Source organism: Neodiprion pinetum, chromosome 4 (assembly GCF_021155775.2).
Source record: "Neodiprion pinetum isolate iyNeoPine1 chromosome 4, iyNeoPine1.2, whole genome shotgun sequence".
Lineage (NCBI taxonomy): Eukaryota > Metazoa > Arthropoda > Insecta > Hymenoptera > Diprionidae > Neodiprion > Neodiprion pinetum.
Window position 1 is genome coordinate 11,414,267 of NC_060235.2, and position 12,545 is coordinate 11,426,811.

Sequence of the window (12,545 nt, forward strand, 5' to 3'; positions counted from 1 at the left end):
CTACTCCCTCTTTTACAACCTGCTGGTGCAGCTGTGGAGCACGGAAACTTTTCACATTTACAATGCGTTGGGGGTCTGACAACTCGATTCGATGTTCAGTCATTGAAGTTCCATTGACCATGTCTTCCTCCTGTGAGGCAAAGATATCGCTGAAATCCTGAAGAATACTCCAAATTTCTTTTTGGTACTCCTCCGGTAGGTGTTTCAAGTCGACAGTATGTTGGAGCGCCTGCTCTCTTTCGTCACGTGGTTGTTGCCATACACCCGGGGTCGACATACTCTTTACTCGGTGGACTTGGACGTTCTCCAGTCCGAGCTCGATATCTTCGTCTTCAGCGGTGGTGATGATTCCATAAGCCGTACCATGATTGTTCGTGTGTACAATCTGCACCGGGATATTTTCCATAGGCATTCCGTCTTTATAGACCATGCGTAACATGAGATCGAGATTTTTTTCGTCGGTATCGATGGCAATTTTGTTCACCGAATTTGGTTCAAATCGAATTTTTCGGTCGCTACTAAGGTGGTGTATCGTATTCTTCAGGGTGAGCGTCGAGGTATTCAACTGGAAATCTCGCCTCCTCATAAACGGGTTTCCCATGATTCCATCTTCTTCGTCAGGCAGATAATCGTCTGGTATAATGACGAATTCGTCCTTTGGCCCCATGTGAGTTAGTACAGCAATTTCATTCGCGGAATTTAGCGCTTTGCCAGTCTTAAAGGAAATTTTGCGTTTGATAATTGGACAAATTTGTTTATCCGATGGATAAATAACCTTCCGTTTTACGAGGTTTATTGATGCACCTGTATCGACCATAAGGGCTACTCCTTGCTTTGTTTCTCCAAATTTTATTACAGCACACTGTAGTCACCCCTGTGAAACTAAACATACACGGGCTCCTGTTGGCACTCGTCCTCTAGTTCGTCCTCCTGTCCCTTTATTTCCTCTTCCTCTGACTGGAGTTCCTCTGACGTGCAATTGACTTGGTCGTTGGGCGGTTTGTCTTTGAGGCTGGCGTTTTGAAAATTTGCGTCTTGCTTATTGCCGTTAGTATTACGGCGTTGGTCGTTCTGTGGTCGGCGCGGAGCGTAGCAGTTCCGGCTGTAGTGTCCCCTGGTTCCGGAATTATGACATACTGCTTGTTGTTCATGGGCGGTCCGATGTGTGTTACAGGTGTGGCATTCACATCTCTGGAGTTCTTTATCTTCATCTTGTTCCGCTTCATCGTGGTGGTGGACAGACGGTGGTGGTCGAGGAGTTGACCTTGGCGAGTTCGTCAAGGTTCTTTGTTGTACCTGGAATCTTCGCGTATCTGATGCGCTGCCTGGCCCGTAAATTTGGGACTTGTTCCAAAACGTGGGTTTCGAGGCTGTGTCGTTACTGTTCATCAGCTGTTGTTGATGCATTCGGAAATTCAATTCCTCGCCTTCGGCTTCTTTCGCGGCCTTCTGGGCTTCTAGTAACTTGAAGTACTGACGGTTTTTGACTTGATGGAATATCCTCGGATTAAGTCCATATAGATAGTACTGGCACACTCTATTTTCGAGGTCTTGAAGATTAGGATCGATGTTCGCTCGTAGTTGTTGATTCGAGAAGGCAGCTACGAGGTCTTGGTAGATCTGATTGAATTTGAGATTGTAGGCGTCCACAGTGTCGCCCTTTTGGCCTGTTCTGCCAAGCTCCATTTCCACAGTGGTGGCACTTTTCTCGACAATAACGGCTGATCTTATGACTTCGAGTAAAGTTGGGATTGTACGAGGTCTCCTCTGGTTGATGGTCTTCTGAAGAGCTCCTCCTGTCTTCAAGCTGATTACCATGCTCAAAAACGGGAAACGTTGGGTTGGCATAACTACCATATCGGCGGCTTTTACTTGCATGATCCAAGCGTGTACGTCTACCTGCTTTTCCTTCCAGTCTGCAATCAATCATCTTGATGGCTTGAAACGCGGGTAGGAAATCTTGGATCGCATAGGGCTCGTCCACTGGGCGATTTGGTTCTCCGGGGTATCTTCCGGCAGCATCGGGGCGTAGGCTGACATCATTCAAGTAAGCTTCTGTTCGTGCATACGGGCCTGGGTCTCTTGGATTCCGAGGGGGAAGCATGTCTCGGGGTGGCGCAGTTGCCGGTAGTTGAATTCTTGTTTGGTTTCTTCGCGCAAGTTCCTCAATGTTTCTCATCATCTCTTGCTGTTGGCGTAAAGCTTCGGGATCACTCAGCAACTGGGACATACTGAACGGCACAGTGTCCGGACGACGATGTGGTAAAGTAGCAGACATTTCCAAGGCTCTTCGAAGTTCATCCTCTTCTTGCTGTTCTAGACGACGACGCGGGACGTTGTTACGGGTATTGCTACCAGTACCTCGTGGGATTTCGGGATCCGTCGGACCATTAGGCCACTGTGGACTAGGCCTTGGTGTAAGGCGTACGTTCGGCATCCGTGATAAACGTCAGCTTTCCTCGAGAACGCGTTGCAGTGTCGAATCCGTATCCGACAAGATATCATGGTTTACATTGGCTCGCGCGGTGGAGAATCGGTCGTTTTCTAATGAGCGATTTTGGTGAAGGATCGGTATTGGCATCGCATTTATACCTTGATGGTCCGAGTCTGAATTGGCTGGGGAGCCCACCTCATTGATGCGCGGTGTCGGTGGCAGCAATCGGTTTTGAGCGAGCCCGTATAATGCCGAGTAACGTGGTGGGTTTGTTACGATTGAGGGAGCTATCTGAGTAGGACCTTCCACCTCTGATTCAACGAGACGCGCGGTATCTAGTTGAATTCGCGGTATCGCTCCGGTATGGTTTCCGGGCGGTCTCAAAATATTAGAAACATTCGGATCATCGCTAGTTGTTAAGCGATAATAGTTATTGATTGCTTCTCGATTGGTATTACTATTTGTAAGAGCTTCCTCTTGACGGTTTTCTTCGGTTAATTGGTTATTCGGTTGTTGCATTTCCTGAAACATTTGGTTGGTGACGCTTTCAAGCGTGTCTTCGGGACGCGGAACTGTTTCAGAGTTTCGATTTATTTCTACATTATTGCGACGAATGAAGTCGTGTTCACGGCGTTCTTGATTTCTCAATTGAATAAAACGAGTAACCTCTTCTATAGGCAAATCTTCGCGGCGAGCAAGTTGACGCGCAGTTAACCTCTCTCCGTTTAATTGCTCTAGACCAAGACGGTATCTGCCCATTGCAGTTAAATCATTACGTTCGGTGGCTTCTTGTAGCCTATTCACAAGCTGAGTCATTTGGTTCGTCAAATCCCAAAATCTCTCTTTAAACCGGGATTCAGAAGTGACGGATTGTCCATCTTCTGCAGTCTCAACAATAGTGGAAGGTACTGCCGATCTCCGGTCATTGTTTTCGTTCACGTCCATTGTGAATTTATACATTTTTTTTTTAAATTTACCTTGAGTCAAGCTTTGACTTTATTTATTTGAATGATTCAAGTTTGACCATCAAATTCTTAGTTTCGATCACGATTTGTCCTTCGATAAGTTTATGGTGACTCGAGTAAGTAACAAAATGCTTGTACTTACGCTAGGAGTAGCCAAATTGAGGTGTGAAGCATCACACTCGAAGATCGTGGTAGCCGTCGGTACGAGGCTTCGATGTCCTGGAGTCTCTGACAGGCACCGGGGGCAAGAATATGAGAGCGGTTCGAGTCTGAGTGTCCTTATTCTCACTTCACTTCACTTAGACGGTTTAAACGCGAAGTTTATTGTATCTAAGGAGTGCAGAATTTTATACTTGCTTCCTTTCCAATAAATACACAAGTTTACTATGGGAATTGTCCAGTGTAGAATCAGGCGGTCTACACTCAGTCCCTGGTTATCAAGCGGTCTACACGCAGTCCTTGATTGTCTACGCAAGGCGGCCTTTCACTCTATCCCTTGCTAGGTACAATTCGTAATAATTACTTATAAACGCGTAGCCGAAGGTTCGCGCGTGAATTTATTGGGCTTATGCACTCACTTCCAAAGTTCGTCACTATGATCCGGCCGTTTGATACGCGCGCCGCGTTCGTTGGTTTGAACCAGATTCCTGGCAGGATCGCCGAATTTGTCATGCAAATATTTCGCAACGATTATTTATGTATTTATATATGTTTATTCAAACAGAGAATTGAATGATGATTAATAACAAAAATGGTAAAAGGAAGTGTTAACGTTATATTATATTGAATTAGACGTGCGTTACGCCTGAAAGCAGTATTAAGACTGCTCGCACGGCCTCTCGCCGGGCTCGGCGACAGTGCATATGAAGTGCATAATCGCGTAATTTGAGCACTGCTGCCGATAAGAAAGCCGAGCGCATAAGGCGGGCCACGCTGCATGATAAATTTTGCACTCATCCAAATGATCCCCGGCATGTTCCTACGAGAGGATATAAACTGTTACATTTCATTAGAAATGTTCCAGCTCCATCACAGCAGCTAATTGCGCGTCAACTTGTGTACTGCAGGACACATAAACATCGACATTTCGAACGCACATTGCGGTCCACGGATACAATTCCCGGACCACGCCTGGCTGAGGGTCGTTTAACAACGACGGACTGCTTCGTAGGCAACGGTGCTTTGAAAACCCCCCCGGGGGAACAGCGCACCGTGCCTTCGCGAGCGAATGACTGGGCGTTCGCAGCCCGTGTCGCGCGCCGGTCGCGCGGCAACGGGTCGCGTCGCCTCAAACGAACACGTATGTCATGGTCACGACGCGTCGCCGCAGATCGCAAGGTCGAGCTGTCGCTGCCGTTCGTCACGTTTCGGTGCTAGCGATAGTCGAGAGAACGAACAAATTCGGCACGGCGACACACAGACCACGCGCGGTCGGTATGCTGCTCATGTGATAAAGTTCCGTCCACGCTTCGCCGCGGGGGGGCCTCTCGAGTCTCCCGTACGGCGGGCGTGTTTGCGGTCGTTTCCGTGTCTCGAACGTACGAAAGATACGTTGTGTCCTCGTCCGTGTCGACGGTGCTGTTCTTGAACGAACGGCCGTTGCCAACGACGGACTCGCGATCTTACGACGACCTCAGATCAGGCGAGACTACCCGCTGAATTGAAGCATATTACCAAGCGGAGAAAAAGAAACTAACTAGGATTTCCTTAGTAGCGGCGAGCGAACAGGAAACAGCCCAGCACTGAATCCCGCGGTTCTGCTGCCGGGAAATGTAGTGTTTGGGAGGATCCACTTATCCCGGTGCGTTGGCCCGCGTCCAAGTCCATCTTGAATGGGGCCACTTACCCGCAGAGGGTGCCAGGCCCGTAGTAACCGGGACGCGCCACGGGAGGATCTCTCCTCAGAGCCGGGTTGCTTGAGAGTGCAGCTCTAAGTGGGTGGTAAACTCCATCTAAGACTAAATATGACCACGAGACCGATAGCGAACAAGTACCGTGAGGGAAAGTTGAAAAGAACTTCGAAAAGAGAGTTCAAGAGTACGTGAAACCTTTCAGGGGTAAACCTGAGAAACCCGAAAGATCGAACGGGGAGATTCATCGCCAGCGACGCAGGCTTCGCCGCGGCTCGTGATGTCGGGACCTCGCGTCCACGGCACTCGGTCGCGGTGCAATGTCCGGCGGCGCCGGCGTGCACTCCTCCCCTAGTAGGACGTCGCGACCCATTGGGTGTCGATCTAAGGCCCGGTCGGCTGCCTGTCTCGGCGTTCTCGTCGGGGCAGACCCCCGGTTGCCCGTCCGGCTGCCCGGCGGTACCCGCACAGTATAATGCCGCATTGAACTGCGTCGGGCCCGCCGCAAGCGCGGTCAGCGATTCCCGGTGGTCGGACCTAGCGCCTTCCCCGGGCCTGGCCAGCTGTTGGCTGGCGGTGTCCTCTTGCTGGCTCGTTCGAATTATTAAATACCGGTCGGCGACGCTATTGCTTTGGGTACTTTCAGGACCCGTCTTAAAACACGGACCAAGGAGTCTAACATGTGCGCGAGTCATTGGGACGAGCAAACCTAGAGGCGAAATAAAAGTCAAGGTCAGCCCAGCGCTGACCGAGGGAGGATGGGCCGCGTCACGATGCGGCCCCGCACTCCCGGGGCGTCTTATTCTCACTGCGAGAAGAGGCGCACCCAGAGCGTACACGTTGGGACCCGAAAGATGGTGAACTATGCCTGGTCAGGACGAAGTCAGGGGAAACCCTGATGGAGGTCCGTAGCGATTCTGACGTGCAAATCGATCGTCGGAACTGGGTATAGGGGCGAAAGACTAATCGAACCATCTAGTAGCTGGTTCCCTCCGAAGTTTCCCTCAGGATAGCTGGCACTCGCGTACAAAACGTACACGAGTCTCATTCGGTGAAGCGAATGATTAGAGGCCTTGGGGCCGAAACGACCTCAACCTATTCTCAAACTTTGAATGGGTGAGATCTCTGGCTTGCTTGAACTGTAAAGCCACGAGATCTCGGATCAGAGTGCCAAGTGGGCCACTTTTGGTGAGCAGAACTGGCGCTGTGGGATGAACCAAACGCCGAGTTGAGGCGCCAAAGTCGACGCTTATGGAATACCATGAAAGGCGTTGGTTGCTTAAGACAGCAGGACGGTGGCCATGGAAGTCGGAATCCGCTGATGAGTGTGTAACAACTCACCTGCCAAAACAACTAGCCCTGAAAATGGATGGCGCTGAAGCGTCGCGCCTATACTCGGCCGTCAGCGGCATACGAGGCGGTCTAGGCCGTCATGAAGCCCTGACGAGTGGGAGGGTCGCGGCGGTGTGCGCAGAAGGGTCTGGGCGTGAGCCTGCCTGGAGCCGCCATCGTTGCAGATCTTGGTGGTAGTAGCAAATACTCCAGCGAGGCCCTGGAGGACTGACGTGAAGGAGGGTTTCGTGTGAACAGCCGTTGCACACGAGTCAGTCGATCCTAAGCCCCAGGAGAAATCCGATGACGATGTTGGTGTATTTCTATGCCTGACACGCGCGTCGTGACGCCGGTGATTGTGCGAACGTCGGGCCTCGCTTGGCGTTCCCCCCGGCGTGGGCGCGCGCGGTTTGAAATGTGACACACCCGTCGGGCGAAAGGGAATCCGGTTCCTATTCCGGAACCCGGCAGCGGAACCGTTTACAAGTCGGGCCCTCGCAAGAGAGTTCGTCGGGGTAACCCAAAAAGACCTGGAGACGCCGTCGGGAGATCCGGAAAGAGTTTTTTTTTCTGTATAAGCGTTTGAGTTCCCCGGAATCCTCTAGCAGGGAGATAGGGTTTGGAACGCGAAGAGCACCGCAGTTGCGGCGGTGTCCGGATCTTCCCCTTGGACATCGAAAATCCAGGAGTGGGCCACGTGGAGGTCTCGCGCCGGTTCGTACCCATATCCGCAGCAGGTCTCCAAGGTGAAGAGCCTCTAGTCGATAGACTAATGCAGGTAAGGGAAGTCGGCAAATTGGATCCGTAACTTCGGAATAAGGATTGGCTCTGAGGATCGGGGCGTGTCAGGCTTGGTCGGGAAGCGGGTTTGGCTGACGTACCGGGCCTGGGCGAGGTGATGGTAACAACCGGATCCGAGCTCGGTCCCGTGCCTTGGCCTCCCGCGGATCTTCCTTGCTGCGAGGCTTCGGCGGCGGTTTGATGTTGCCGTCGTCCTTTTCGGCCGCCATTCAACGGTCAGCTCAGAACTGGCACGGACTGGGGGAATCTGACTATCTAATTAAAACAAAGCATTGCGATGGCCCTAGCGGGTGTTGACGCAATGTGATTTCTGCCCAGTGCTCTGAATGTCAACGTGAAGAAATTCAAGCAAGCGCGGGTAAACGGCGGGAGTAACTATGACTTTCTTAAGGAGAGTATATGGCCCGCCGCGATACCAGACGTGACTGACGTACACGCTTCCGCTGAATCGTCTCGTTGCTGCAGCCAGGCGGTGTGCTGGGAATAAACCAGCAACCACTACAAAATGTGGCCACGCTTGCGGGGTGGTGCTGAACTCTCCAGCTTCAAGCTGGGGACGACGGCTAAGCCTGTGCGAAAGAGTGGTTCAAGCCCGAAGCAAGCAGACATACTGTCTGTCTTGCGCTCGTGCTTTTCTCGTTAGTGACCCTCGAACACGGACTCCCGGTCTAGAACCGGTTGTCAACAACAGCAAGCGCAAACCATAGGAGGTAAGGGTCCCTCCTCATGGTGCATGTATGCCGCTCCAGCGCTACAACGCGCGCTGTTTGTGGTGCCTGGCAAGCACCCTGACGCCAGCCAATGTGCTGGACCCAGGCACATTCCCCTGTGAAGTGACCAGGGGGCCTCGAAACCAGAGTGGGTACTCTTCTTTTCAAGGATCGGCGGTTAGAGAGACAACCGGTGCGCTCGGCACGGACCGCCGTAAGCGTCCCGGTTTAGATGCTGCCGCAAAAGCTCAAGTAAGCGCGGATAAACGGCGGGAGTAACTATGACTTTCTTGAGGAAAGTATATGGCCCGCCGCGATACCTGACGTGACTGACGTACACGCTTCCGCTAAATCGTCTCGCCGCTGCAGCCAGGCGGTGTGCTGGGAACAAACCAGCAACCACTACAAAATGTGGCCACGCTTGCGGGGTGGTGCTGAACTCTCCAGCATCAAGCTGGGGACGACGGCTAAGCCTGTGCGAAAGAGTGGTCCAAGCCCGAGGCAAGCAGACATACTGTCTGTCTTGCGCTCGGGTTTTCCTCGTTAGTGACCCTCGAACACGGACTGCCGGTCTAGAACCGGTTGTCGATAACAGCAAGCGCAAACGGTAGGAGGTACAGGTCCCTCCTCGTGGTGCATGTGTGCCGCTCCAGCGGTACAATGCGCGCTGTTTGCGGTGCCTGGCAAGCACCCTGACGCCAGTCAATGTGCTGGACCCAGGCACATTCCCCTGTGAAGTGACCAGGGGGCCTCGAAACCAGAGTGGGTACCTTTCCTCTTCAGGATTGGCGGTTGGAGAGACAACCGGTGCGCTCGGCAAGGACCGCCGTAAGCGTCCCGGTTTGGATGCTGCTGCAAAAGCTCCTGGTGACCGGGGGGGACCTCGGCATCAGTATTTATCTGAGCACCATGGATCGTATCCTACACGATGCCTCGGAGGCGGCTGACACACCCAACGCCGCTCGGGATGTGTCAGTCGTGGCAGAGTTAATTGCCGAAGGTGCGGATGTAGCGGCGGGGAGTGATGCTGCCCTAAGTGATTAACCAGGCCCGTCCAACAGGCCACCTAGTCGTCCCCTCGTAGCGGGCCGGAGCGCGAGGGCAGACGACCCTAATCTTATTCGTGCCACAGAGCGCTTCGTTCTGGTTGGGGCGCTGCGTAAAGTACAGCGTTGCCCAAAATGCTTGCAACACGGTCAGACCATAATCTGTATCGAAAGCAAGCAGCCTGACAAGCACATCAGAGAGGAGCATCCCACGGTCTGCACTCTCTGGCAGTGCGAGGTCTGCAACCGAACTTTCGACAGGGTCCATGGGTGGCGCATACACATAACGAAATGTGCGCCTTAACAAGTGAACGAAGCGCCGGAACCGTTTCCCTGCGCCCTCTGCGACCTGACTTTCGAGACTCAGAGGGGTCTGTCTACACACGAGAGACATGTACACCCCGTCTTGAGGAACGAAAAGCGAGTTGCAATCGCGGAGAAACCGGCGGCTCCAAGCGGCCGAAAGGCCACGGTCTGGTCGGAAGAGGAACTCCAACTCCTGGCTACACTTGAGCTGCGTTTTGGCGCCGAGCGCCTCATAAACGTAAAGCTCAGCGAGTTCTTTCCCGACCGATCGTACAAACAGATATCGGATGCACGCCGGCGAATCCGCGATCAAAAGGAACGTAGAGCGCGAGCCGGAGCAGAGCCAACCCATGAGAAAGAGGACCAGGACCACAATCCTGTTCCACCGAATCTGGGGGAAGCTGAAGACACTGCTGCGATACTGGCCGTGCATGTAACGAGTGAGCCTCTGGTACCCGATCGCCCTATAGGACCAGAGGACGCACCACTCATTAGAGAGGCCCGCAGGAATTACGGTGAGGCAGGCGAATGGTCCGAATGGACCAGCTCCTTACTGCGGCTTCTCGACGCTAACGACTTTTCGGAGCAAAGCATCGAGGCCCTGTATGACGGACTGGTACGCCGGATCAAGCCTGGCTCGAGAGCACCGAGAGGGCCGCGCTTGACACGTAGTCACCGTCGGGCGAGGCAGAAGCCACCCAACAGAACCGCTCGAAAGAAGTTCGCCTACGCCAGATGCCAGGACTTGTATAACAACAATCCGAAGCGTCTGGCAGAGGCAGTAGTGTCCGGCGATTTCTCTGTTCTGGAGCCTAGCCAAAGCCTACCTGTTGGGCCAACGCGACAGCTCCACGAGCAGCTCTGGGGCAAACCGGGACCAGACACAACTCTACCCTCTGGGGTAACAGAGTTTGTGTCGATCGAACGCCTTCTGATCCCGGTGACCGCTTTGGAAGTAGAGAGGAAACTCGCCAAGACCAGTTCTGGGTCAGCTGCTGGACCTGACGGAGTGACGCGAGCGGACCTCCAAACCAAGCAAGCGTGCGTTGCCCTCTCTAGGCTTTTCAATGTTCTGCTCCATGCCCGACACTATCCCAAGGCATGGAGAACGAACAGAACTACGCTTATCCCGAAAGCCGGCAAAGACGCCTCAGACGTTAAGAACTGGAAGCCAATCACCATCAGCTCGATGATCAGCAGGATATTTTCATCCTTGCTCGATCGTAGACTGAGAGGCGTCTTGACGCTGGACTGCCGGCAGAAGGGATTTACGGAGGAGAATGGCTGCCATGCGAACATTAAATTGTTGCAGGCGGCCCTATTGAACGCAAAAGTGGAGGGCGGCGTGATATCCATTTTGGATGTCGCAAAAGCCTTTGACACTGTCCCTCACTCCTCCATCGCGCAAAGCCTGGAGAGAAAGGGTATCCCACCGTCGATTGCCGCCTATGTGGCCGATATGTACAGGGGCTGCGGCACGACCATCAAGTCGCAGGATGGCGAGGTACAAATTGAACTGTTGAGAGGAGTAAAGCAGGGCGACCCGCTGTCCCCTCTCATCTTCAACCTCGTCATCGAACCCCTGCTTGAACGCCTGCAGAGCGAGACGTTGGGCATATCCGTGAACAACCAAAACCTATCGGTGCTGGCGTTCGCGGATGATCTTGTCCTCTTGTCAAGCGACGCAAAAGCGGCACACCGGCAGATCAAGACGGTGAGTGAGTACCTGGAGAGACTCGGCATGCAGCTCTCTGTCGAGAAGTGCGCTTGCTTTGAGTATGTCCCAGGTGGCAAGACCTGGTTCCTCAGGGACCCGCACATTACGGTTCATAATCGAGCAGTTCCGTATGCGCCACCCGAGGACGCCCTGCGATATATTTGGGGGTGAAGGTCTCGCCCTGGAGCGGCATACTCAACGCGTTTGAAATTAGGCCTCTGGAGGAGGCAATCGGGAGAATCCGAGCGCTTCCTCTCAAGCCAATGCAGAAGATCGATCTTCTGCAAAATTATATTCTGCCTCGGTTCACCTACGGCTTGATTAGCAGTCCTCCCCCTAGGGCCACTCATCAACGAATCGATCGGTTGATCCGTACCAGTGCTCGGGAGATCCTGCACCTCACGCCCTCGACCAGTGAAAAGTTTCTTCACACTCCGAGGCGCGAGGGGGGCTTGGGTCTTCCCGAGCTGGGAAAGATAATATACATAGCAGTCCTGCGCAATGCCATCAAGGCACGGGACTCCGTAGACCCGATCGTGAGTGGAGCCCTCGGATCGGAGGACTCGCAAAGGCGGCTTGAGACATACGCCAAGGCACTGAGACTCTCCTGGCCATTGTCTCTGCAAGAGCTCGATCTTTACAAGACCAGGCTCAAGCAGGGCTATCGTCAGAGCTGGGCCAAACAGGTCTGGCAGGGACAGGGAGTCGATGACGTTGCAGCCCAGCCAATCGCAAACCAATGGCTGAGGCAAAGCGGCCTCATGAAACCGTCCAGGGTGATTTATGGCATCAAGTTGCGAACCAACACGGTTCCGACGAGAGCCTTCATAAAGCTGAAGGACGGCAGAGTGTACGCCGCTTGTAGGCTATGCCAGGGGCCTGATGAAACTCTGGGGCACATTCTTGGCCAGTGCGTCCACACTAAGGCTAAAAGAATGGTACGCCACGATGACCACGATGAGATAGAAGATCTTCTGCGCGCTCGGCTGGCCGTTAGGTGTGCGGTGATGGTCGAGCCGCAAGTGGTTGTCCAGGGGAGTAGGCTCAAACCCGACCTCGTCGTTCATTCGAATGAGGAAGGGGTTCTCGTGCTCGACGTAACCGTCCGGTACGAGAACAGAGACTCCCTTGCCAGGGCAGCCACAAAGAAGATCGAGAAGTACACTCCATTATTGGATGTACTCAAGCGCCAACTCAACGCCCGCAAGGCTAGAGTTATTCCCATCGTGGTGGGCTCCAGAGGCGCGTTACCTGTCAGCACGGTCCAATCCCTGAAACAGCTCGGCTTCAGTAAGGGGGATCTGCTGACAATATCGATGATGGCTCTTCGGAGCTCCATCGATATACTAGGTACCTTCATGGATACCTAGCAGCCGGTCGGGCG

The 12,545-nt window shown here is 53.3% G+C and overlaps 1 pseudogene; it reads left to right on the forward strand.

Moving 5' to 3' along the window:
* Window positions 1–5,027: 5,027 nt before the first annotated feature.
* The window catches only part of LOC124218367 (large subunit ribosomal RNA), a 9,643-nt pseudogene continuing 2,125 nt past the window's right edge, over window positions 5,028–12,545 (forward strand).